This window comes from Sceloporus undulatus, unplaced genomic scaffold, assembly GCF_019175285.1.
Source record: "Sceloporus undulatus isolate JIND9_A2432 ecotype Alabama unplaced genomic scaffold, SceUnd_v1.1 scaffold_14, whole genome shotgun sequence".
NCBI classification, from domain to species: Eukaryota; Metazoa; Chordata; class Lepidosauria; order Squamata; family Phrynosomatidae; genus Sceloporus; species Sceloporus undulatus.
Genome location: NW_024802936.1, coordinates 3,218,293 through 3,241,205, shown reverse-complemented (window position 1 = coordinate 3,241,205; position 22,913 = coordinate 3,218,293). Strand labels below are relative to the sequence as shown.

General features: G+C 41.5%; 1 protein-coding gene across 19 annotated transcripts in view; it reads left to right on the top strand.

Annotated features, from left to right (window-relative positions):
* LOC121917300 (band 4.1-like protein 3) overlaps positions 1–22,913 on the top strand; it is a 196,673-nt gene that overhangs the window by 68,043 nt on the left and 105,717 nt on the right. For 15 of the 19 annotated variants that reach the window (XM_042443138.1, XM_042443131.1, XM_042443144.1 and 12 more), the window contains exon 1: positions 6,300–6,389. The exons of 2 other annotated variants lie outside the window; for them this stretch is intronic. The gene's annotated coding sequence lies outside the window, so the exon portion shown is untranslated. Of the gene's footprint in view, positions 1–6,299; positions 6,390–9,760; positions 9,880–10,053; positions 10,284–22,913 lie in introns of those variants that run through there. 2 more of the 19 variants (XM_042443126.1, XM_042443129.1) reach the window with 2 other exon arrangements.

The following is a 22,913-nucleotide window of genomic DNA, read 5'->3' as shown; positions in this document are numbered from 1 at the left end:
GCCGGCAAACTACATGTCCCACTCACAAGCACGCTTAGCATTTGAAACAGAACAGGCAGCCTCTTGTGCCGGCAAACTACATGTCCCACTCACAAGCACGCTTAGCATTTGAAACAGAACAGGCAGCCTCTTGTGCCGGCAAACTACGTGTCCCACTCACAAGCACGCTTAGCATTTGAAACAGAACAGGCATTCTCCTGGAGGGTTTCCCACAGGGTTGCCATAAGCCAGAAATTCTGACATACTCCAGCTCCCAGAATTCCATAGCCTTGAGACATAGAAGAGTCGGGCTTTGAGTTCTGGTCCCCACAACACACTCCAGCTCCCAGAATTCCATAGCCTTGAGTCAGAAAAGATTTAAAGCATTGCCAGCCAAACTGGGTTACTTCTCCAGTGTGGATGCAGCGTGATGGGCTCCCTCCTGGGCTCCCTTTTGCCTCCCTCTCAGCCCCCCCCCCATGGCCCCCACAAGTCCTGCCTTCCCTCTTGTTGGGAAATGCAGGCCTGGCCAAGGGGGGAGTTGGGCACACAACAACAACAACAACAACAACAGAGGAGGAGGGGGAGGGGGAGAAAAAAGAAGGGAAAGGAGAAAGAAGAAAAGGAGAAGAAAGAAGAAGAATAGGAAAAAAGATAAAAAGAAGAGGAGGAGGAACGGGAAGAAAAGGAAGAGGAAGAGGAGGAGGGGAAAGAGGAAGAGAAAGAGGGGAAGAAAAATAGGAGGAAGAGGAGGGGGAAGAGAAAGAGGGGAGGAAAAAGAATAAGAGGAGGAGGAGGGAAAGAGGAAGAGAAACAGGGGGGGAAAGAGGAAGCAGCTTGCCTGCAATTTGCAAAGCCCTCTCCAGGCTCCAGCCTTGGGCCCGCGCGAGGCTCAAAAGAGAGGAAGCTTCTCCTCTTCAGGCTGGCTGGCCAATGGGGAAGACTGGAGCTGGGGCAGGCTCCTGCAGCAGGAGCAGGCTGTCCAGCCATTGGCCAGGCAGCCTGAACAGCAAGAACCTCGCGCCCCCCTTTACGGAGCCTCGCGCCCCCCCTGGGGGCGCGCCCCACTATTTAAGAAACACTGCATTAGACACTCACAGACCACTGAAGTCACTAGTACCTATCTATGACTTTGATATGGCTATGATTCCATGGGGTGGGATTATATGGTCTTCCAGAAGGTTTATTGGAAAATTTTCATCATTCCTCACCACTGGATTGCACACTTACAACATCTGGCTGGTCCCATGATTTCCATTCCTCAGCTAAAACATATATTCATTTAAATGAAAGTACACCCACAAAAATCAGCAAAATATATATAACTGACTAAAAAGTCTCACTCATTTCAATAGACCTACTCTTGTGAAGTTGAAGGTTTTCATGGCTGCCATCCATATTTTTTGTGGATTTTTCGGGCTATGTGGCCATGTTCTAGAAGAGTTTATCCCTGACATTTCACCAGCATCTGTGGCTGGCATCTTCAGAGAATGCTGGCTTGAAAGAGAATTGGACACACAGACACACACACACTGTGTGGCCCTGGGTAGGGAGGAGTGATTTCCATGTTAATCTGTGTATTGCAAAGAGGATTAGCATGGAAATCACTCCTGCTAATTGGTGATCATTGTCTGTGGGGAAGCCCCTGACCCTGCATGGTTTTTCAGTTGCATTTGCTGAGTCCTGATTTTGCTTTGTTCATTTTGTCCTGGTTGAAAGAACTACTCTTGTTTGGACTAACATTGCATTTAGCATTTAGATCATGAAAGGGAATTATATGCCCCCCCCCCCAGATGTTGTTAGACTGCAGTTTCCATGAGGCCTAGTTTGCATAGCCAGTGGTAGGACATGCTGGTATTTGTTGTCCAACCACATCTGGAGCGCTGCATGGTTTCCACCAGTGATAAGAGTTTAACCACTATTTCTAATGCTAGAATCTGTATTCAGAAAAAAAAATGATGGGCTATCTTGCTTATGACACTGATGTACATTTAAACATGAGCATCACACGCACATAAAGAAAATTGTTAAAATAACACAGTTAGGAGGGTATTACTTCTTTTCAGAATAAGAGCAAACAATGTTGTGATTATATTCTGCATCTTATATTTTAATTGTTTTAGAATCAATCAGTGATGAATAGGTAATGAAAAAGGTTTGCCTTTTTAAAAGTCCAATTGAAAAAAAGAGATATGTATAAATTCATTGTATACTGCCCTGATCTCATTGTTGGAAGGGTACACAAAGAATGGAGTCATTATGCTTTGTTCCCTGTGGACAGCATTTTGTGATCTAGTATAGTGTGAAAATAGCACAGACTTGGAAAGATTATTGAAGACAGTCAAGTAAGACAGTACAGAAGCAGGTTTACAGTTGAACATTAAGAACACATTGGGACCTTCTGTGTGCAAAACAGCTGCTTCCTGGAGTATTTCAGACTGAGGGCCTAATTCACCAGGAGCGATATTTTTTTTTCTCTTTTTTTTTTAATTATTATAAATACATATAACAAAACAAACTAAGACATACACATAAAACATATTACAACACAATAAAGGAACATATCAGCTTTCATCCATCCGTTAGTCATATCTTAGATCTTACATCAAAGTTTACATCATGTATTTTACACTTCCATAGTGATCTCCACCATTCTTGTTTATCTTGTATAAATTTGTTTCCTCTTCTCTAATTTTCAATTGTTGCACCAGTTCCTCTAATAACAAAGTGTATTTCAACATCAATATGATATATCGAAAAAGAAAAAAAAAGAAAGTCTGCGCTCTGCAGGTTCCTCCTATTCAGAATAGCTATTATACCAAACTTTCAGTCTATTTTACCCTTATCTTTCTTTATTATTTGTGTTCGCTATTTCTCTAGTCTTTCTGCCATAAGCACATATTTATTATCAGATTATTTTCCCCTTTATATACTTTTTCACGCATAGCCATTCCTTTTCTCTTTCACATATTGTTTCTGTTTGGGTGTTTTTCAAACGAGCTGTTAGAATGTCCATTTCCATTGCTTCTAATAGTTTATGAAACCATTCTTCTTTTGTGGGTATTATAGGTTTTTTCCAATAACTGGCATATACTATTCTGGCAGACGTTACTGTATACAGAGTTATTCTTCTATATTTCTTCTCTAAACTTTTATCCATTATTGTGGTAGTCATGTTCAGCAGAAAGAGGAGGGGATCAAAAGGAATAGGAATTTGGAACATATCTAACATTGCACAGTGAATTTCTTTCCAATATTGACCAGCATATTTACATTCCCACCACATGTGGAAAAAATTAGCATTGGGTTTCTGACATTTCCAACATCTTGCGTTGCCTGCCTTATATATTAAGTTTAATTTATTCGGTGAAATGTACCAGTGGTAGTACATCTTCAAGAAGTTTTCCTTGTAATTTTGACATAGTGTATACTTGCTATTCTCTCGCCAGGTCTTTTCCCAATTTTCCATCTCTATAGGTTTGCCGATCTCTCTTGCCCATTTTATCATTGTATCTTTAACTGTTTCCTTTTCCAAAAATCTTCTGTTTATAACTTTATAAAACTTAGACATATGTCTTCCTTTCTTTTCGAAAAATATTTCGTCCATTTCAGATTGGTTTTTTATACTCAGATTTATTTTATCTATTTTGAATCTTTCCCATAGTTGCCTATATAAGTACCAATCTTCCAGTAGGCCTTCTGTTTTCATAAGTTGTATGGACTTAAATTCCCCTGTTTTTTCTAGGAGTTCTTTATATGTTAACCATCGTGAAGAGCCATATGTTCTAGTCCTTTGGAATAAGGCTTCTTGGCTAGAGACCCATAGAGGTAATTTGGGGAAGAAAAGTTCCTTGATTTTTACCCAAACTTTTAGTAGAGAGTTTCTTATGAAGTGATGTGAAAACACTTTGTTCGCTTTGATTTTATTGTACCACATAAATGCGTGGAAACCGAATTGTAACTGTGTGCTTTTCAATAGCAATAAGCTTTTATTTTCCAATTTAACCCAGTCTTCAATCCAACATAGGCTGGACGCATAATAGTAAGCTTTAAGATTTGGTAATGCACATCCACCTTTTGATGTTTCTTCTGTTAGTTCTTTCCATTTTACAGTTTACAGTTGAACATTAAGAACACATTGGGACCTTCTGTGTGCAAAACAGCTGCTTCCTGGAGTATTTCAGACTGAGGGCCTAATTCACCAGGAGCGATATTATCAGTTGCAATGGGAGTGGGGACACAAGCATACAAGTTAAGGGTTGTGCTGTATGTGTTTGTGTTTTACTGATATATGTTTTAACCTAGTTTTAATTTTTCAAATTGTTTATTTGTGTTTTTGTATTTTGTGGATTTTTAACATTTTTTAAAAATAGTTATAAGCCTCTTTGTATCCCAATGTAAGGGGAAAATGTTGAATATAAAGTCTGAGTGTTGGGCTAGGATGCTGGAGACCAGGGTTCAATTCCCACTTCAGCCATGGAATCCCACTGGGTTACTTTGGGCAAGTCACACTCTCTCAGCTTCAGGGGAAGGCAATGGCAAACTTCCTCTGAACCAATCTTGCCAAGAAAACCCCATGAAAGGTTCACCTTAGGGCTGCCATAAATTGGAAATGACTTGAAGGCACTCAACACAGAGAAAGAGAGAGCAATAACAACAGCAGCAACAACATCTGATTGTTTATTTATGTTAACACCTGCCAGTTTGTTCTGCATGGAGATAGGCACATAGCTGTGAGTTGCCACCTTCTTTCCAAGAGAATTCTCCTCCTCTCTCTTCATTTGGTATTATATTGATGGTAATACCAACACCTAATGGAACAAACTCTTCCACTAGGTGTGGAAGAGTAATTTATACTTTTCCTTGGTTTGAGCAAAAAGTAAAAAGGATAAGAAAGTCTTTCTATAGTCAGTCTCCTTACCAGAGTGACAAACTGAAAGGAAAACTTCCTTTTCCTTTATTGACCTCTTTGTCAGGGCATTTACTTTTATTATTTTTCCCCACAGAAAGACCATTTCTATGTAGTGATTACCCCACAATATGGTCAAAATGCCTAAGATAACTGAATACTAAAGTTAGGATTGTCCATGCCATCATATTTCCAATTTCTTTCCATGGTTGTGAAAGCTGGATAGTGAAGAATGCCAATGCAATGCATATCTGGCCCTACGAACTCTTGTTATATAACTCTATTAACAACAAATATAATGCTTGCTGTGTGCCTCCAAGTCATTTTTGACATATATTGACCCTGTCATAGGGTTTTTGTGGCAAGGTCTTTTTTCAGAGGGGTTTTTCCATGCCCATCCTCTGAGGCTGAGAGAGTGTGACTTGCCCAAGGTCATCCAGTGGGTTTTTATGCTGGAGTGGGGAATTGAACTCTGATCTCCAGGGTCATCGTCCAACGCTCAGACCATTACACTATACTGGCTGTGTTAAATATAATACAATAATGTTGGTATTTTAGTTTTAACGTAAGGAATGAGGAGATACATAATTTTAGTTATGTTTGTGTTATGCATTTATGTGTTCTGTTGTAACCTGCCTTGATCCTTCTGGAAAGGCAGGATATAAATAAAATGTATTATTAGCATCATCATGATCATTATTGTTGTTGTTGTTATGCTGAAATGGAGGAGATGTTTTGGAAAAGGAGGCCACCTGGTCACCCTGAGCTAAACAAACACTCCTAGCAATCTTCACGCATGCTTCTTAGCCCTCCTCCAAATGGAGGATCTTTGAGGCTCCCTCCTGGATGTAATGTTGAAATGGAGGACATGTTTTGGAAAAGGAGGACGCCTGGTCAGTCACAAAACACTCTTAGAAATGCCCATCCATGCTTCTTTGCCCTTTGGGGGATCCCTCCTGAGCAGGAGGCTGAAGTGGAGGATCAGGGCCTGGTCACCTTGAGGAGGGCAGCAAAGGAGGACATCATCATCATCATCATCATCATCTGGAGACCCTGATGAGGCAGGCTATCATTGCTGCCAAGAGTTGCAGCAAAAAGCTTGGGACCAGAGACCCAGGCATCTCCCCCCCCCCCTCTATATATACACAGTATATATACAATGTATTCTTGCTGCTGTTGCTGCCTCTCTCTCTCTCTCTCTCTCTCTCTCCACACACACACACACACACACAGAGTATATCCTTTCCTCCTCCTTGAGCCCCCCTGGCCTACTTCTTTCCAGGAGGAGAAGGCAGAAGAGTGGCAGCAGGAGGCGGGGGATGCCTCCTCTTTGGGGGTCTGGCTTGGCGCCTGCCTCTGATTTGCTGAGTGCCTTCGTGGAGGCGGAGGCGGAGGAGGAGGAGGGCTGGTCCTTCTGGGCTGAGGCTGAGGCTGCAGATGCAGATGCTGCACGTCCCTCTGACGCTGCTGGCTTGGGCTCCGGCGCCTTTGGGGAACCAAGGTAGACCCAGACTTCTCCTCCTCCTCTTGCATGCCTCTATACATGGCTCTCTCTTTCCCGATCCTCCTCAAATGGGGCTGCATCCGCACTGGAGGGAGGATCCGGGTTGATCCCGCTTTTTTCTTGCCCTTCATCTTCCAGGAGCCATTTTTAAAGTCCCCAGTTGTGTGTGTGTGTCTCTCTCTCTGAGTCAGGGAATGGGGTGGCTCTACATCACTCTCTGCCAAAGAGAGGCCCGGGAGATTGATTAAAAGGGAGGAGTCACTGTGCGCGATCGACCCGGGTTAAGTTCCACAGAGGGTGGTTGCTGCTGCTGCTGCTGCTGTGGCTTGTCTCTTCTGAGGGGCTGGCTCTGGTGAGACTGAGGCCCTGGAGTTAGGAAAAGGCTGGGGTTTGGGGCACTGTGCCTGGGCATCCTCCCTTTCCAGGACACCTGTCCTCCATGCCCCGGAGGAGCCCCAAAGTGTCCTCCGTGTTTGAAGGCGACCAGGCCTCCTCCATATTTCCTCTATTTCATCCTTCAGTCCAGGAGGACAAAAGTGTCCCCCATTTAGACCAGGACCAGGGTGACCAGGTGCCCTCCTTTTCAAGGACACCTCCTATATTTCAACCTTCAGTCCAGGAGGAAGTCCCAAAGTGTCATCTATTTGGAGCAGGGTGACCAGGTGTCCTCCTTTTCCAGGAATCCATCCTCCATTCCCGCCTTCTGCCCAGGAGGGATCCTACAATATCCTCCATTTTGAGCAGGGCTAAGAAGCAGGGATTTCTCTATCTAGTTTTGAGCTTCTGAGTGTTTGGGTGGCCTTACGAGGAAGGCTTTATCGTGTGTTGAACGTGCGATCGCCTCTGTCTGAATTGCTCCAGTAGTGGCTCTGCTCCAGCGCCTCCTGCTTGGAAGTGGATGGAGGCCAGAGCTGCTTGCTGAAGCCCAGCCAAGAGCAAACTGTCCAGAAGTAGACAGTCGGTCTTCCATATCCACAGAGTGATGCCCAAACTCTGGCCCTCCAGGTGTTTTGGACTTCAGCCTCTAGAAGCCTTTGCTCTGGCACCACAGCCAACTACAGTTCCCAGAATTCCATGGCTTGGATCCAGGGCAGTTAAAGTGTCCAGCCACCTTATTTCTCCAGTCTGGATGCAGCCTTGGTCGGTGGTCTGGGATTCTGGGAGCCTGGAAGGCCAGAGTTTGGGAATCACTGAGTCCATAGCTTGGAAATATCTCAAAAAGATAAGCATTCCCAAAAGCAAACCTTGGTTTTCATAGAACCATAGAGTTGGGAGTCCTGGGGGTCATCCAGTCCAGCCCTCTTCCATGCAGGAATACCCAGTCAAAGCACTCCCAACAGGTGGCCACCCAGCCTCTGTTTAAAGACCTCCAAAAAAGGAGGTGCCACCATTCTCTCAGGCAGCCTATTCCACTGTTCAACACCTCTTACTACCAAGACGTTTTTCCTAATGTTGAGGTGGAATCTTTTTTCCTGTCATTTTATATAACTGACACCATTTCACTATGCCATTGAATGTCACAGGACTTTAGCATCCATGGATTTTGGTCTTGGAATCAAACCCCAGCAGATACCAAGGGCCCATTATATCCTTGAGTTCGGTCCCAACATTCCATTTGGTTCCCACCCTGTCCTCCCTACTCAACCCCAGCTTTGCCCTGAAATCCACTGGCTGAAAGAGAAGGTCACCTAAAGCCCAGTCAGCAAACAAACAAGCCCATGTGGATCAAGAGCCACCTTTGCCCTTCCTGCCTGTCTAGCCTTCCTTCCCCCACCTTTGCCTGTCTGTATATTGGATGGAGGGGGGGCAGGTTGGCTTGGGGACACAGCCCTCCTGGTGGCCCTTCCAGGTGGCTCTTGAGCAAGGATCCTCACCACTCTCAGGCCTCTCCATCCTCCTTAGATGTTGGTATTTTTGGCCTTAGCTGGAGGACTCTCAGTCTCCTTTCCTGCAGGCGCCCAGCTATGGATGAAGAGAGTAGCCACCACAAGCGGCTATAAAGGGTCCATCCAAGGAAGGACCAGTAGAGATACACAAAAAGTAGGCTGGTTTCCACACACTTTAGCACCTTCCTTGTTCCTTGCTGGGAACAGTGAGGAGGAAGGAGAATGAAGTTTTTGGAGGCGGCGGTGGCACAGGGATGTAGTAACAAGCAGCAGCTATGGATGAAGAGAGCAGCCACCAGGAGAAGCTATGATGGAAGGACCACTAGGGACCCAAGGAAAGGAGGCTGGTTTCCTCCACTCAGCTCTTGCACCTTTCTTATCCCTTGGTGGAGGGACAGTGAGGATGAAGGGGATTGAAATTTGAAGGGGGGGGGGATGCAGGGATGTAGCATGAAGAAGAAGCTATGGATGAAGAGTGCTGTCACCAGGACCAGCTATAAAAGGACCACCCAAGGAAGACCCATCCATGGAAAGGAGACTGCTTTTCCCCACTTTCTTGTACCTTCTTTGTTCCTTGGTGAGGGGACAATGAGGATGAAGGGAAATGATGGGGGGGGGGGGGGGTATGGGGATGTACATTAGTATGAAAAAGTTGCTTTGGTTTCTTAACCAAGACACCCCAAACTTCTCTCAACTTCAGTGGTGATGTCAGGGGGGGTTGTTCAAGTCAGGGGGGTCTCTTCAAGTTGTTTCCAACTTATGGCAACCCTAAGGCGAACTTTTCGTGGGGTTTCCTATACCACATTTATTTGGGGGAGGTTTGCCCTTGCTTTTCCTGCCAGGCTTAGAGAGTGTGACTTGTCCAAGGTGGGTTTCTTGGCCAAGCTGGGAATGAAACCCAGGTCTCCAGTGCTCAAACCACAGAGAGGGCCTGCTATAAGCTGAAGACATGGAGGTTCTTCATCAAGATCTCTGGTACTTTTGGCCTTAGCTGGAGGACCTCCAGCCTCCATTCTATTGTCATTCCACCAAACCATCTCCATCCACCTTCCTTGGATGGGCCCTTTATAGCCGCTTGTGGTGGCTGCTCCCTTCCTGCTATGGCCTTGTTGTTCTTTGGGATGCCCCCTCATCCATGGTGGTTGTGGTTGTGCTGGTTGTGGTTCTTCCCTCTGCTTTGCTGCTTACCTGGGGGAGCGTTCCCTCCAGGTTGCCCTCTCTGTTGCCAAGTCTGCAAAGACAGGCCTGTGGTTGTCAGGGGCTGCTTCCTGTGGTCTCCCCCTCCTTGCCTGCTTTCCCTGGGCTGCTGCTTGTGCCTCCTTCTTCCCTCCTTCTCTCCCCCCCCCCCACTTCTCCTCTCCCCAGCTCATGGCTTCTGCAATGCGGTGGGTGTGGTTATGTAGTAAATTGGAGACCTGGACCTCTGCAGTGGAAGCGCCCTGTCTCCTCCTCCGCCTCCTCCTCTTCCCTTTGCCTGCCTTTCCAGTCCCAAGGTCCCCTGATGGCTGGATGGCTCTGGGCTGTGCAGAGGAGTCTAAAGTTGGGACAGACCAGGAGAGGCACCGGCTGGGCAGAAGCAGCAAGATCGAGGGAAACAGCTGGTATTCATCAGGCATATAGGATGGGGAGGGGGAGGAAGGAGGAGAGAGGAGCCAGGCAAACTTACAAAGCCTTTGGAGGAAAGCAGGGACTCCTAAACCAGAGCAACAGAAGCACTACTTTTTTCCCCCTCCTGGTGTTGTCAGTGCGACTTTGAAAGAATGACTCAGTGCTTTGCTTGTCAAGGTTTATTGGATGCAGTGATTTCTGCAGTGATTTCTGTACATGTTTCATAGATCCTCTAGGTGCAAAAAGGAGTTTTATCCAGCCTATTGGTTGCACAGAGAGAGAGAGTGAGAAAGGATTTCAATGTTTTAGGAGAGGCTGTGCTGCGCCTACAAAACAGGAATGCCAAACACATTTTCATTGGTTTTTCTGTCACATCTGTATTTAGTCCTGTCTTGGGGTATGTATGTAGGTTCCTGTCTGACTTTAAAAAAAATGATCTGCAGACCTTGCATGGTAGACTAAGTTGGGTTATATTTTGTATTTATTAACATTTTAGTGTGTGTGTGTGTGTGTTTAAAAAAAGTGGCATACCGAGTGTCATTTTTGTAGTTTGTCTCATTGCTTCCTATATCAAAAGTTTACACTTGGCTTAATCTTGATGTAAGTTAAAGTTGCATTTGGAGGACTAATACATATGGTCTTTAATGTCATAGTTTGGTTGCAGCTCAAAGAGTATTTTTGTTCTGGAATGGTGCGAGGAGGGTTTGGCCATATCCCAGATCAGTTTCATAGTTAGTTGTTGTTTGAACCACTTTCTTAAAAGAATGAATGCAGAATTAATACTCATGTCTTCTGTTACTCAGCCTTAGTTGAAATCTCTGACAAGCATAGGATTGTAAATTAGTTTATTGGTTTTGTTCTTCTGAAATGTTGAATTTAACTGGTGTCATTTAAAGGCTAGTACAGCTTTACATGTATCACTTTGTAGGTCTTCCATTAGTATTCAGCATAGTATAGAAACTTAGAAGTAAATAGTATCTCTTGTTAATCCACTCATCTCATAACTGTTAACTTCCATTCAGATTCAACTTTCTTTTAAATTTGGGAGTAGTAGGTGATATGTGTCTAGTGAAAATGTAAACTCCTTTCAAATGAATGAGGCTTACTCCCAAGGGTGTGTATGTGAGTATGCAACATATGTAAACTTAATATACCCTAAACTGTGAACTTTATAACCTCACTGAATGGAACCTAAAGCTCTAAAGTGGAAATAAAATTGATAAGTCAAAATATGGAGAGGCAATATTGGTGACTGGAATGAAGACAGCGATGATGAGTCTGTTTTGTTAGCTTTTGCTTGCAAAGCTCAGTCATCAATTTACTTGTAACCTAGTGTGGCTATTATGGTAGTAGTGACAGTAGCAATAGGTTAGACAGAAGACAGCATCTTAAATACATTTTGTGGGTGAAAAGTAAACATTTTGCAATATTTTTAATTATATTGGTGATAGCACTGGTGTCACTTTGACTGGACTCATTTGTAAACCATTCCTGTATTAAGGGAAGTGTTGACGTGCAAAATTCGCTATTATTACATGCAGCATTTGCCAAATTGGAGGATAACTTAGGGGATCTTAGTTGCTCTGAAGTTGTGGAGGGAGAGGGTGGAGACCATAGAAACAACTAGAATTGTAGCAATGAAGTCTTAAGTGCTCCTTTGGACATGACATCACTTTGGCTCAAGGAAGTTAGGGTGGGGCAGTGAGACAGACCGTCTGATCCATCTTTTTATCATAATACAGTACATAGTACGTGTTCAGTAAATGAGATATTTTGAAAGGTCAGCAACTAGAGATGAATTAGTATTTGTTTGTCCACAGCTGCACACAAAATTGAGATGAAATACTGACAACTGATGAACGTGATGTTAACTGTCACATTTTCTGGTAACCTTTTACCCATATAGTTAATATTCTGAAAACTTTACTATTTGATAAAAAATGTGATTAAACAGTTGGTTTACTCTCCCTGAAGAATATCCTAGTAACAATGTTAAGTTGTGGGTTGTTTTGTTTTTTGTTTTGGTCTTGGTGTTAATGTAACTTTCTTATATCCATTCTGTAAAACTAAATTTAGAATGCAGTATTCCTTTAACAAAAAACGTTGATATTAGTATTCCTATACAAACAGGGTACAGAGAAGCTGAAGCAAAAAGACAGGAGGTTGCTTGCAGAGATCTTTCACAGGACAAAGCATTTTATATGATACTACATGGTTAATATGATTTGAAAAGCACCATTATAAGGAAGACATAGGAATATGGTTTGAAGTCAGTGCAGTTTAGAATTCTGATTGTATTACAACAGAATTATTGTTAGAGTGATGTGTGTGGTAGCGATTAAGAATGATTTCTTAACACAAAATTACAGCTGTTTTGCAAATACATTGAAAACTTTGGTGTACTTCAATATTTTGTACATAGGCACTGAAGCCACTGTACTAAGTATTACTATGGGGAAAGATACATCAGCTTCTTCATTTCTGAAAACTATTAACTGTGTAGAAGTTAAGCAAGATGCCATGACATTGCTCATTTCTCAGTACTGTATTTCAAAATGGTATCCTAAGCCTTGAATAACTTTCTATTTGTAGCTAGACGTAAGCTATCCGTATTTCACTAGATTGTGTTGTTGCTTTAATGGTTTTATTTTACCAAAGGAAGACAAGCTGTAAATACAGTCAGAAAAGTATGTGGGGAGAGAGAAGAGGAGAAAAATTGCAAGTGAATTTCTTGACCTCAAGAAAAGGCTGCTTTTTTGTTTACTTGCTCCATACTAGATTTCAGCAGTTAATTAGAATTTTTAGCCATGTCTGTCATTTTAAAAAAGTATATTTTATTCACTTTTAAGATTGTAACAAAATCTATAGAACTTGCATACATGTGAATTATGGAATCATTTAAATGGATCTGATAGGCACTGAACATTGGTTTTAGTCTGTAGTCTTTGAGGTGGTGCTAGACCTTCATATTTTTAAAAGCTATAAAACTTAAAAGAACATGAAATCTTTTATTATGATAGTCAGCATAGTGCTTTTGTTATGTGAAGATAACCTTATCAGACATGTAGTGGCAAAAACTCTTTTCCCCCCAGTGCTCTTGACATCTTAGAGAAAAAACAAAGAAAGCTGGAGGAAGAAATAGTCTGGTTCATCCGTATAGCTTTGGCAGCCGGAGTCCTGCAGGCTTGTTGTTCTAGGTCCTGCCATTACTAATGGTTGTCACTGTGAGCATTGGAGCAGAGGGCTCTAAGGAGAAAAGTGATGCACTAGTTGTCTGAGAAGCAAAAATTGGGTAATCTTTTGAAGGAATAGTATTATAAATGCCTCCCTGTAATACAGTGTTGCATGCTTTCAGCAAACTTTAGTTGGTTTATCATTTAATTTATCATTTAAAGATGGGAATTGTGTGGCCCTTTATATCTTGTTGGACTGCATCTCCCAGCAGGCATAGCTAGTAGTGAGGAATGTTGTGAGTTACAGGCCAGCACATCTGGAGGGCACAGGGACGTAGCTAGGATTTTAGGAAGGGGGGGGGGTCCAGACTAAGTGCCTCCATTATAATGGGGCTTGAGTGCGGCGGCGCAGCAGCACACACCATTCATTTTTCTAATGGAAGGGGGGGGTCTGGACCCCCAGATCCCCCCCCCCTTGGCTACATCCCTGGAGGGCAGTATGATTCCCACCCCTAGTTATACCAACAGAATCTAGTCCTGAACCGTCTGGAATATTGAGATAAAAGGCATGTTAGAAAACCTCTGTGACTGATAATTAGAGCATAGCATGGCATCCATTCAACATTCAGTGCACTGCATAATGTTTTGTTACACACTAAAGATCCCATCTGAAGGAAGGTGTAAGACAAATCTAAATCTATCACATACAGAATTACAGTGAGGTCTCCTAACTCACTATCCAACAAACAGAACATAGCATAGCTAACCATTTCTAGAAAAAAATAGTTTTGAGTAGGATAGTGAAATGTTTGTCCCAGGTCTCACTGTTCCAATACCAATCCCTGAAGCGATCTTATCCTGTTCCTCCTTATTGTTGCTTTTTGTTTACCTGCCCTCTGCTAATAAAACAAGCAGAGAGATAGAACAAGAAGATTCAATAGCCGGTCAGACTTGCTTTGTTTTCACCCTCCAAGGGGCTATGGAGAAGAGATCAGTCCCAAGGAGAAGGAGCAACACTGGTAAGGGCCAGAACAGGAAGGAAAATTCATTGATGGCATCTTGCCCAAACACCCCAACAAAATGCATGGCTTACAAATTTGACAGCCATAAATACTTATCAGACTGTTCTCCTGTAGCTAATCATAATTTTTTTTTAAAAAAAATTAAACAAATGTTGGAGATTCTTCCATCCTTTGTACACTTTTCTTAGAATTAGCCCTGCTGAGTGCAATGCGATAGGATTACATTGTGAAGCTACATTCTTAAGCATGTTCACTGTGTAGTGAAATAACTCAGTTGGACTTAAATTTACAAGTAAACCAGTTTGGGGTAACATCAGATCTGTCATACCTCTTTGATATGAATATAGCGGTAATTTGTAAGACAGGAGACAGGGTTCTTGTGAACTTCTTTTGCTCAGGCAGGTTTTGCTCTGTTGTCATTTTTGCACACAACGCAAGAAGTGCCAGTAGACTAAAGCAAGCAAAATGTTTCTAAGTTGTGACTGGATTTTTATTTAAAAGCTTATTTTTAGTTTGGAGTAACTCTACTATTGATTTTTCTTTTGTAACCTTCTGAAACACTTTCTAAATGTTTCACAGAAGGGTGTCCTCCCCCCCCCATTACTGTGCTCGTAGTCTGAAGGTTTTACTCAAATACTGCAAAAATCTTGTGCAAATTGAAACTGAAGTACTAAAACAGTAATAAGAAATAAGCTAGGTTGCTTTTCAATTGACCTTCTTTCACAGTGCTGTTTAGATCTTAGATTTTATTGCACTTTTGGTTGAAAAAAACTGGATCAGCAGATAGTTGGAATTGGGGGGAAAGGAGGAATTAGGTATGAGAGGCACTTGTGAATTCCATTTTTAAAAAACGATTTTCCTTGAACTATTAAGGATTATTGGTATTAGAAGAACAGCTCTGTATGACAGACCATGTGTCTCTGTCAGAAATCGTAGTCAGCTATAATGGAAGAAGAATTGCTCTGTTTTATCCCTGGGTCTTTAAGCTAAAATGTTAAGATACAACCGGTTTGCTTTGCTACACATAACACTGTGACTCATGTTGTCATTTTAAAAGCTAGGAGAGGGGACACCAACACAGGGATATATAATGAGAATATGGATGTGAAAAAAATCTCTGGCTTATAAATAGTCTTCAAAGCCACAGCATCTCCTCAATCCTTAAGAAAGCTAAATATTTCATACCCATGACCTTGGTCTAGAGAGGGCAAATACTAATAGAAATCGAAGCGTTCGCTATGCTGCCTCACCTTCTAAATTACCTCCTAGTGCAGTTTCCTCCACTCATCTCCCATGGAAGAAAACCTGACTTGGTTCTCATCACTGTTTACAACCAAGGCTTCCTTTTCTTAATTTTTCTTGACTCTCTCCTGCTTGTTTGTCCCATGTCACTTGTGCAGCATTGTCTACCTGAGGCATGGAATTACTATCCATCCATGATGCCCTGTCCCCATCCATTTCTGGAAAGCCACAGTTGTCGTCAGGTGGATCAACACTGGTAGTAAGCCTAGTGCCCTCAGCTGCACACATTTTATCACAATTAAGTAGGCACTGTAACAGTGCTTGAGATGTTGTAGCGGGAGAGGGGAGGCTCTGACCTCATGGGGAAGATGTCTCAGTGTGACACATGAAAAACATCTAACAGTTCCTAGTATGGGCCTGTGACACCATTAAAAATATGTTGGTCTTTGCTGAACCTTCCTCAGATGCTCAGCTGTACATCAGCCTGTTTCCTTCCTATACCATTACCCTTGCATTTTTGCTCAAAACAAACTTGGCTCAACAAACCCCACAAATGGTAGCCCAAGCAACACATCCATATCGACAAGCTGAAACAAATATAATAAGTTAAGACATGTTGGTCAGTGCTGTAGAGCCTACTTTTAATGTAGAGTCTTAATTTAGAACAGCTGTGATTTAATAATAAAATAAATAAATAAAGTTTTTATTTGTACCCCGCTCCTTCCCAAGATCAGGGCGGCTTACAACAAATAGTTAAAACAGAATAGATACATACAAATCAATCAACCAATACAATAAAAAAACAGGCTAAAATGCCCCATTAGCCCAACCTCTTGGCCACGAAAGAGGAGGGAGGCCCACAGGATTTTAGTCGGGGAATGCCTGTTGGAACAGGAAGGTTTTCAGGTCCTTCCTGAATTGGGCCAGGGTGGTAGTCGAGTGGAGCTCGGTGGGCAGCGTATTCCAAAGGGCTGGGGAAGCAGTGGAAAATGTCCTCCGTGTGGTGGAGGATAATCTAGCCCCAGGGACCTTCAGTAATTGCTACCCAGACGTTCTGAGGGTGCGAGGCGGAATGTACGGGGAGAGGCGGTCCTTTAGGTATCCTGGACCCAAGCCATTTAGGACCCAAGCCATTTGATTGGAAAAATTCTGGTCACTCTGGCCTATGCAGGATTCCTTCTCATTATCTTTAGTACATAACAGCCCTCTCACCATTGGGAAGACTCCACCGGCCAGCACTAATGACAAATGGTTTGTTGCTGTTTTGTGCCTTCACGTCATTTCTGACTTATGATGACCATAAGGTTATATATTATAGGGTTTTCTTGGAAGATTTGTTCAAAAACAGGGGTTGCCTTTGTCTTCCTCTAAGGCTGTGAGAGAGTATGGTAGCCAAAGACAATTTGTTCTACGCAACAAGACAAACGTACCTGGACTTGTCTTGAGAGCTAGCATAGTGTAGTAGTTTAAACATCGGACTATGACTCTGGAGATCAGGATTCAAATCCCTGCTCATTCAGGAAACCCATTGGGGGACATTGGGCAAGTCACACTCTCTCAACCTAAGAGGAAGGTAAAGGTAAAGCTCCTAACTGTCATGTTTGTTTCCCTCTCTTTTGCACAACATGATAGCCTTTTGGCTGAAGAGTGGGGTATAAATAAATAATAATAATACTGTAATAATAATATGTAACATTGGAGATTATCACACAGAAGGAAAGTTTCCTTCTCCCATGGTTAAATTGTGTTAATCGCGCATGCTCCTACATCTGTTTACTTCAGTGCCCTCTACTGGTTTGAATTTGCCATACCTGAGACCCCATAGGAATTGTTTACAGTAAGACCATGCCCTGTCAATTGATTCTGTCCAACTCTTTGCTCTTTTCTTATATTAACTAATTCAAGAAATCTGAGATCCATGCTCTACCTATTGTTTCTTTATACTGTTTATTCTGAGATTCCTGAAGTCTTCTATTCAAAATGCCAAGTACCCAAGTGCTCTTCTCCTTTAACACAACAGTGTCTTAGTGCATAATTCTACTTTCAGACATAGGCTATTTTTGTAACTGACTTGCCCAACTTCAAAATCACTGTGCAAGGACCGAATTTTTGCCTGTATAAGCAGCTGAGATGTATTAAGAGGCAATCCAAAAGTAAGCAGAAAATATACTATCAGAATTTGAATAGTTTCCAAATGTATAAGTATTGCTGAATAGAAGGTTTTTTTGAAATAAAAAAGAGGCTGTGATCCAAAATACCCTATAAATACAGTACACAGTAGTACCTGCCTTGAAGAGATCTACTATAAAAATAGAACATAGACAAAGGATAGATGGGGGGAGAGTTGAGTGAGGTACCTACTCAAGGTCATTCTGCATTGCAGGCCAAAATTAGAACTAATATTCTACTATTCCCAGTTCAGATCTTCATGTGAAAAAGAGATTTGTTACATTTACAGTATTACTCCATTGTTGTTCAGTACAATGTTTTGAAGAAATGTTTGTTAAAAAACCCCAAACATAATGAGACATAAGAAATATTTTAATACAAATGGAAAAATATCATTGAAAGTTATTGTTGTATTCATGCCTCTGTTTTCAAGGTATTAAGAAGGGCAAGAGTTAGGAGTTTATCCTATTAATATCCTGGTAAAAATCATGTAATTACATGAAACAATTTCACACAATGTCATAAAAACCCACCATTAAAGTGGTCACAAAGAAGCATTAACACACATTTTTTTACTTTTGAGATTTCAGCGCCAATGCATTTATGATATCACTTTATTTGTACAATTGCGTGTGATAATCATTTGTGCAATTACGTACTTGCCATTTTCACTTTATTTGCAGGATGCTTTAAATGTGCTTTAATCGTTCTTTAATGAAAAAATTAGCCCCAGTGTGATAAACTCCTTAGAGAGATACAGATAGCTAAAGATGTGGTCTTGATAATGTAGTGAAACAAGATTGTTATTTTACCTTAACCTAGAGAGTGTCTGAAGCAAAAGTATGATAGCAGTAGCAGATTGTATCAGTAATAGTATGAGAATAGTATGAGTAATAATATGAGAAAAGATAGCTATGGCCTTATTGTGTTTCATAGCCAAAGAGTTGATGTTTTAGTTAATGAGCTTAAAGACAATCAATTTGGAATTAACAGGTGATGTTGAACTTTCACACTAGCTGCCTTTGTTGTTGTGTGCCTTCAAGTCATTTTTGACATGGTGACCCTAAGGTGAACCTTTCAAAGGTTTTTCTTGGCAAGATTTGTTCAGGGGGGTTTGCCATTTCTATCCTCTGAGACTGAGAGAATGTGACCTGTCCAGGATCACCCAAAGTATTTTATGTCCAAGTGGGTATTCAAACCCTGTTCTTTAGAGTGATAGTCCAATGCTCAAACCACTGCACCACACTGTCTCTTACTAGCTGCCTTTTTCTAGCTAATAATTTCCTGGCTAATAATGAATGAGTTGCATGCTGATGTAAGAAAAATTCTGACTTAGTTCGTCTCCCCAGGAGAGGAGCAAAATCGACCAGAACCTTAAAGCTTAGCATGCTGTCTAAAGGATACTCAAAAGCCAAGCCAAAATCCATAAAACAAGAACAAATCCTTTCTTTCACTCCTTTCAATCCTCAGCTGTAAATGGAAGAACAAGCTAGGATACTTAATTTGGACAGTATACCAAGTTTTCAGTTTCTTGTTGTTTCAGTGATTGTAAAGCAGGAAGGAGCAAATCAAGAATGAACAGGCTGTCTGTACTAGCGTGCAGCTCATTCACAGCTACCCAGGATTGCAGAATTTTTATACAGTAATATTGTATGAACACAGCCAGCATGTTGATATAAGATATGTATTTACACATTTGATATTGCAGTAATATAAATGTATTCAAAATGGGGTGACAGGTGGCATGCTGTAGTGGTTTGAGTGTTGCTGTATGACTCTGGAGACCAGGATTCAAATTCCCACTTGGCCATGGAAACCCACTGGGTAACCTTGGACAGGTCACACTCCCTCAGCCTCAGAGGGTGGCAGTGGCAAACCTTCTCTGTAGAAATTGGCCTATTTGCAGGGGGTTGGACTTGGATGGCCCTTGAGGTGGAAGAGATTCTAGCCTTATGATTCTGAATGGGACAGATATGACAACAATTAATAGGGGTTTTGAAGTTTGCTATTGTTGCAGATAATCTGTTCCCCAAGTAGACAATTAGTCTGCATTTGTATTTTTATATTTTTTATTGGTTGTCTATATTTGTGGAAATTTTGAATTCTGCTGCAAGATGCAGAAATTTCTGTATCTATTGCAAGATGTAGAAATTGATTTTACATAGCCAAAATTCACTGTTGTTGTAAGTAGTATATTTTTTTATTTATTTGTCTCTGAAAATAGATACAAGCAAGCAGTAGCAAGAGCCAGCAGTAATGAGGGCACATTCCACATGTGCCAAAAGTACGTGCTCTGCACGTACTAGGGTTAGGAAGGGGCGTCCTTTCCAGACGCCCCAACCCTAGTACATGCCGAGCACGTACAAAATGGAGGCACCCTATACACATGGGCGCCGCCATTTTGACATCGCAGACGCTTAGCGTCTGCACGTCGTGACACGGAAATGACACTGCAAGTGCACCATTGGCACCTTGCGACGTTATTTCTGTGACGCAAAAAGAACCCGCTTTTTCCGGGTTCTTTTTGCTGTGCCGGGGAACCGCGCGGTTTGTCCGCTGTGGTTCTCTGGCGCAGCAATCACGGGCGCCGGCAGAGTGTCCTTTTTGGGCGCTCTGTAAAGCACTGAAGTTTTCTTTTTTTTGGAAGAGGAGGATGGTTAACAGAGGCAATTATCTGCTGCATACCCTCAAATTGTTTCCATATGACAATCCTAAGGCAAAACTATAATGGGTATCTTTTGGCAAGATTTATTTCAAGGAGGGTTGTCATTGCCTTCCTCTAAGGCTAAGAGGGTGTGACTTGTCCAAGGTCACTGGGTTTCTGTGGCCAAACAGGGATTCACAGTCTGGTCTCCCCAAGTCCTTGTCCAATGCTTAAACCATTAAACCATGCTGGCTGTAGAGCGAAGTATCCTAGGACAAAAATCAAGAATTATTGTTGTCAAAAGGGATGAAATAATGCAAAGCATAAAGTCCTTTCTAAAGTGGGTAAATAGGAAGGGGAGACATTAACAGCCAAGCATTCCCTAGTAGACTATGCGACTGTTTCCCTAGAGATCTAGTGAAAAATCCCATCACTTGAATCATTTACAAGTTGACTAGACACAAGTATTCAACAGCACAATAGAGAATGCCAGTTTACTGTGTTGGAGGATGGACAAGATGACCTAATTTTTCTCCCCTCTGGTTTTATGGTTTATTAAAGAGTTTTGCAGCCTCTTTGCTATGGGCTGACTAAATGGAATTTGAAACATGGCAATTATAAGGGCCTTTTAGTTTGGTGCCAGCACATTTCTGGTTTTGATCACTTTGCTGTAGCAGCACTGTGAACAATGCAAATAATTCTTTCCACTATACCAGAATTAAGTGTTTAGTTATAGCAAATTAGGGTTCATAGTTCTTTTTGAGCTAATGTGGTTTAGAACCTGTATGTAGGTCAACAAATCTATTGTGCTGAAATGTATGAGAATAAACCATAGTTAATTTGATTAAGATCATGGTAAGTCACAAAAGATGACTTAGATAAAAGTGAACAATTCATATGAAAGGGCCAAATGCAATTATTACTTTCAGAGAGAGTATATCCACTGAATTAATGAGGCCTAAGTGTTAAGATCTAACGTGGTGTGGTGGTTGAATGTTGAGACTACAACTTTTGGGACCAGGTTTTGAATCTTTGCTCAGCCATGGAAACCCACTGAGTGACCTTGGGAAAGTCACATTCTTTCAGCCTCAGAAGAAGGCAAAGAAAAACCCCCTCTGAACAAATCTTTCCAAGAAAATGGTGTGATGGGTTTGCTTTAGGGTTGTTGTTGTAAGTCATTAATGACTTGAAGGCAGACAACAACAACTATTAAGTGTTGATATTAAATGTCTAGTTTAGTTGGGGCTAACAACTGTATTTAGCACAAAAGATTTATGTGGCTAAGTCAGAGTTTTGCAGCTTCAGTGCACAGACTTTGTATATGTTTTCATTTATATTTTTCCAAAGAAAGGTGACAATCTTATTGTAGCATCTGGGCTTGGTTTTGCAATGTCATTTTGAGTGTACCATAAAAGGAGTATATACACTAGTGGTGTAGACAACCTGCTGTCCTACAGATGTGTTTTTGAAAGAAATGTCAGGTTCTCTTTATCATTTTCTTTACTCTCTCTTTCTGATTAACATATTCCCAATGGAAGTGCTTTTATATCTATGTCTATTTCTGTTTGGTAGTTAGTCCCACTGCAATGCAGTTTACAATAATAATTTAAGTATGTTGAAAATTTTTAAAAAGAAAGAAAGAAAAAAAGTGGCAGGCCAAGAGATAGGATCATGCTCCACATTCCAATCATCCAGTTTTGTCTCTCAGTAGGAATTTCTGCTTGCCCCAATTGCTTAGCATAAATAAGATAACTTGGGATAGATAAGATAAAATGAGACAAGACTGGCTTGGTTTCCCCTCTGTCTACACCTTTTGAATTTGAGCTAATCATCTCAAACAGACTTAAAAGCTGGACATTATCACCTCACATGGCAGGGCCTGAATGCAGCCAAGCAAGCAAACATGAAGTGCTCTGCTGGTGGCGATATCATTCCTGTTCTAAAAATAGTGGTGTAGTTGCGCTTTCTTACTATACCACTTTGTGCTTTAAGGGAAGAGGGGAGATGTTCTCTGTGCAAGACAGATTTGTGCTAGCAGCAGAAAAGCTAGGACAAAGTGTTAGCATTCTTATCGGCATTGGGGAAAGACGTTGAAAGGTTTCAAAAGCTATTGCTCTGTTTGTTTCACATGGATCCAAGACACAAATAAACAAACTGAAATATGCTGTTAATGTTGATTGTACCTTATAACTCCAGTGGAAGTGCTTCCATTTTAACTTCTCTATCCATATATATTACTGCAAAACAAAACAAATAATTTTAAATATTTCATCCACACAGATAATTCAAAATAGCATGAAAATTTAAATAACTGTAAAGAAAAGGATTTCTGCACATGCTGCACATAGTTGCCATGTTACTTGTGTAAGGCTAAAGGCCAGTTTTGGTTTTGACAGAATGACGACTGTCTGAAGCTTCCTTGTGTTTCCATTTCGGGGCATTATCATGACTGGTTATGCCAGCATGCAACATTACTGCAGCCAAAAAAACTACCTTTGGAAGGAGCATGTAAATACTCTGTCACACAGACCCATTTTAAATCAAAACCTCCCATCCCAGTAACTTCCCATAAAGAACAAAGATAATAATATCTAATGATATTAATTTTTAGATTCCAATTCTGCATTAGAAACAAGCCAATCCAATCTCTAGATTCTGTAAATAAACAATCAGATTCTGTATTATTGCAGTTGCGTTACTGCCTCCACCTTCACTTTATACAGTATATTGATTATATTAAAGTATTTGTCCATTACTTCCCTGCCTAACCTGGTTCC